The following is a 4,668-nucleotide window of genomic DNA, read 5'->3' on the forward strand; positions in this document are numbered from 1 at the left end:
AACCCAACTGAGGTGTTTAAAAGGAAATTGAAAGGACGCGCCTACCGGCCACAGTTCAGAAATTTCCCTTTCGCGTTCTGGGCTGAGACTCAGAGGTTCCTAACTCAACAGTTATTTTTAAGTCGCTGTTTTGGGCTGACCATCTTTTAAAGGGCAAGTTTCAGTTTCAAACCGTGCACCACATTATTCAGCTAACTTAGACAGAAATGGTTCCCCAGAATGTTCACATAGCATTGATGCAGCTGAAAGTGATAGGCCCGCTCGAGGTGATGCGGTCGCTGCTAACCGGCCCTGCTCACACGCTGACACTCACCGGCCTCAGCACTCTGCGCACCGCCTGGAGGATGCGCTCCTGGCTCTCCGCGGAGCACAGGGCCAGGGTGCAGACCACCACGGCCAAGGAGCCATCGGCCACCGGGTGCGTGTTCTCCCCGGCGGCCACCACGAAGCGCTCAAACTGCACGTGTCGGTTCTCAGAGTGGGGAAGAAGCTATAAAGGGAAAGACTGGTAAATCTGAATACACAAAATTTCTGAAAGCTCAAGCATTCAGAAATATTTTCAAACAGCCTTCTACTTTTAACAAGAAAAGCCCCAGCTTTAGGCTGGTTGGGGACCACAGCAGTTTTTAAAAATAATGATTACATTATTTTTTAAAAAAAACTGGGCGATGGATACAGAGAATGTGCTATTATTTCATTATTTGTTATTCCCTACATGTATTTTATAAACTTCATATCTTCCGTTTTTAGAATTTATTGGTGTGAGAAAGATTTGTTCTTCATTTATTTATGTGCTCACTGATTGATTCTTGTATTTGCCCTGACTGGGAATCAAACCCACAGCCTTGGCATATCAGGACAATGCTCTAACCAACTGAGCTGCCTGACCAGAGCTATCTGGTCCTTTTTGTTGTTGTTGTTAAATATAGTTTTATTGATTTCAGAGAGGAAGGGAGAGGGAGAGAGAAAAACATCAACGATATGAGAGAATCATTTATCAGCTGCCTCCTGCAGGCCCCACACTGGGGGTCATGCCTGCAACCTGGACATGTGTCCTGACCTGGAATCCAACCATGACCTCCTGGTTCACCAGGTTCACAGGTGGAAGCTCAACCACTGAACCACACCAGCCGTGCTCCATTCCATTTTTAACAGCTTTTCCGAGGTGGAATGACATACAATAAATTGTACTGCATATTTAGACTCATAGATACAGAGAACAGACTGATGATTGCCAGAGGGAAGAGGGTTTAGGGAGCTGGGTGAAAAGGTGAGGGACTAAGAAGGACAAGTTGGTGGTTTCAGAATAGTCACGGGGATGTGAAGTAAAGCAGAGGGGATATAGTCAATACTGCTTAACTGTGTTTAACGACAGCTTAATAAGTTTTGACATTCTGTGTATACACCCGTGAAACCATCACTTCAGTCATGCCATCCCCTCCTCTTGCCCTCCCCATCCCAAGGCTACCACTGATCTGTCTTCTATACCTAGAGATTAGTTTGCATTTCTTAGACTTTTATGTAAATGGAACCACAGACTATGTGCTCTTTTTTTTCTTTCTTTTTTTTTATAGGTGGGTTTTGTTTTTTTTTAAGACAACAGAAATTTATTGCATCACAGTCCTATATCAAGGTATCAGAAGGGCCACCACCCTCTGAGACTCTGGGTAGAATTCTTTCTTCCTTGCATCTTCCTTCTCCTCTCTTGTGAATCTATTGTAGGTTTTTTGCTGACAATAACTTCCCTTTTATTACCTCCCCTTTATGTTGTTATTTTTCTTCTGGAAATACACAGACATTTTTAATAGAAGCAAAATGGGGCAACTGCGTCACAGCCAACAGGGATTGAGCTCAGGCGAGGCAGGGCCAGTGCTGTGCCCGGGTCATGGAAGCCACAGCAGCCTGGCGGCACGGAAGGGGGGGGCTGGCCGTGGGGGGCCTGCGAGGAGCCCAGGCTGCCAGCTTCATCCCTGGGGAGAAGCGGAGGCTCTGGCCCACCTGGTTCTGCAAAAACCTCAAGGGTGGGCACCTGGCGGCTCCAAGTGGCTCCTCAGTTAATTACTTAATCACACCCCGCGAGTAATCAATCAACCCAGGAGTATTTAATGATACCACTCGAGCTGAGTGAGCCTGCGAGCTGGCACAGTTCACCAGGAGGCCTCCCAATTCAGCCCCCTTTTAAGGAGTTCTAACTCAAGGTAAGCAGAGCTCACTGTGGACTTTTAGCTGGAGTCTGGGAAATGCTGCCCCTCTCAATCCACACACATCAGGGCAGCATTTCTAGGGGCTCGAAGGGTGGAAACTCCCCCCCCCCCCAAAAAAATGAAATTACCCCACAAACCAAATAAATAAATAAATTACAATAAAGAAAAAAGCTGGTCTCACTCCAGGAAACCTCCCTGCCCCCCAACCCAGGGCCCTGGCCTTGCCTGGGGACACTCCACATCTCTGAGCATCAGCCAGGCCCAGGACAGCAGGAGGGAGGACAGGTCACAGAGAGGAGATGCAGACCTGCTCTTAGAGACCCTGACAGAAGACAGACCCTGCTCTCCAGCCAACGAGGGGCGAGATGATTGGGGCAGAAAGGCTACGGCCAGGAAACGGCCCGCTGCATCTCTGCCAGGGCACGGGGCCAGACACTTGGAACCTGGAGCCTCCGCTGGCCTTCCTTCCCCCTGGCTGCCGGGCCCAAGGGGCGGGAGGAGAGGGAGACGGTGAGAGCAGGTCAGAGTAAGGCAGCAGCTCGGGGGCCACCTGCCCAGGGTTGCTGTCAAGCTGGCCGTGCACCGCTCCAGGGCAGCTGGCAGAGGGAGCGAACTGATGTCCAGTCCACACCCCACTAGCCAAGCCACACGCCCTGGCCCAGGGCCACATCTGCCCAGAGGAAGGGACGCACTTTCTAATTCTCACAAAGGTGCCACACGGGCTAGAAGTCGGTCCCAGATGGGGCGGGGTTAGAACCAGGCGGAGCCCCAATTTAGTCCCTCAGCATGAAGGGAAGAGCTGAGCACAGAGAAGGGAAAGGCAGACAAAGTGCAGACTCCTCCCCTCCCCTCCGCGGGGCGATCTGCTTCTGCCCTCCTTTTCCCCCCAAACCTGTATGTACCCCTCTCCTCCCCAAACTTTCAGGGACCTCAGTTTCCCAAGTTTAATGGAGAAGGGAAGAGAGTTTCCAAAATGAGGAAGAAGAGAAGGGCCCCGTGGCTTGCCCCTCAGCTGGCGCTGGGCTGCAGTCCGAGGAGGTGGCGCGAGGGGTGGGCGCGCCGGGCTAGGAGCTCCAGGTACGTCTTGATGATGTCCTTGACGGGGCGGCGGCAGATGGGGCAGCAGGCGTGCAGAGCCTTCTTGAGGCGCAGGCCACAGGCATAGCAGAGGCACATGTGGCCACATGTGTAGATGACCGTGTCCACTGCGTGCTCATAGCAAATGGTGCACTCATCACTCCACTGGCCCGTGCCTGGGGTCACTGGCGACTCGGGCAAGCTCACCGGCGAGTTGGGGGCTGTCCCGCCAGCAGAGCTCCCCAGAGGTCCCGAGCTGCAGGTGCTGAGCAAGGGGTCAGAGAGGCGGCTGCCCAGGGCACTGGGCGAGGTTGGTGTGGAGGCGGGGGAGCAGGGAAGTGATGGGATGCCCCGCTCTGCCAGGATGGTGGAGCCGAGGAGGCGGATCTGCCCGATGGCTCCATGCAGACTGAAGAGCATCCACAGGGGCTGCGAGGCGTCCACGCACAGCTGCATGCCCGCGGCGGCGCCATTGTGGCTCAGGTGCAGCTCGCTCTCGTCGTTGACCACCAGGCCGAGGATGTCGCCACTCTGCAGGGGCTCGAGCACGCGGCCCACTGCCCAGAACTCCTTGCGGTCCGCCAGGGCCTCCGTGCTGAAGGGCAGGTCCGCAGGCCGCAGCGTGCCGGGGTCTCACGTGGTGACGCCAAAGGAGAGCGCGCGACCTTGACGAAGACGGTCTCGGCCACGCACACTGGCCGGCTGGTGAAGACGAGCTCGCTGGCCTGCGAGCGAGCCTTACTTTATCTCTATTGTTATGTGTGTTTTAGAGGATCACTTTAAGTTGACTGTTTGGTTCTTATGAGCCTCATGAACTTGGATGTCCAAATCTCTCCCCTGACTTGGGGAGTTCCCAGTTAATATCTATATATATAAAAGGCTAATATGCAAAGTGTCCCCTCAGGAGTTTGACCAAGAGACCAGGAGTTCGATCGCTTGCTATGACGTGTGCTGACCACCAGGGGGTGGCGCAGAGCAAAGGAAGCCCTGGCCAGCAGCAGGAAGGCCCCAATTGGCCCTGATTGCCAGCCAGACCTAGGGACCCTACCCATGCACAAATTTTGTGCACTGGGCCTCTAGTTTATTTAAATAAGTGTCTGCCCCTTTCTTTCTCTCTTCGCCTTCTGAACCTGCAACAGTTTGCAAATTGTTCTTTTTGTTAGTATTCCATAGATCACACAGGCTTTCTTTTTTCTTTGTTCTCTTCCAACTGGAATATTTCAAAATTTCTGTCTTCTAACTCACAGATGCTTTTTTTCTGCTGGATCCATTTTGTTAATGCTCTCTATTGCCACTTTTTAAAAAAAATTTATTCATAGTGTTCTTAGGCTCCGGAATTTTTCTTTGATTCTTTTTTATGATTTCTATCTTTGTTAAACTACTCATT

The 4,668-nt window shown here is 52.1% G+C and overlaps 1 protein-coding gene and 1 pseudogene across 1 annotated transcript in view; both read right to left on the reverse strand.

Moving 5' to 3' along the window:
• The window catches only part of METTL7A (methyltransferase like 7A), a 9,479-nt gene extending 9,360 nt beyond the window's left edge, over positions 1-119 (reverse strand). Inside the window, exon 1 of the mRNA XM_005869262.2 lies at positions 46-119. The gene's annotated coding sequence lies outside the window, so the exon portion shown is untranslated. The remainder of the gene's footprint in view (positions 1-45) is intronic.
• A 3,015-nt stretch (positions 120-3,134) lies between these two features.
• LOC102240540 lies at positions 3,135-3,937 on the reverse strand (annotated as a pseudogene).
• Between the last annotated feature and the right edge of the window lie 731 nt (positions 3,938-4,668).

This window comes from Myotis brandtii, unplaced genomic scaffold (assembly GCF_000412655.1).
Source record: "Myotis brandtii unplaced genomic scaffold, ASM41265v1 scaffold29, whole genome shotgun sequence".
Lineage (NCBI taxonomy): Eukaryota > Metazoa > Chordata > Mammalia > Chiroptera > Vespertilionidae > Myotis > Myotis brandtii.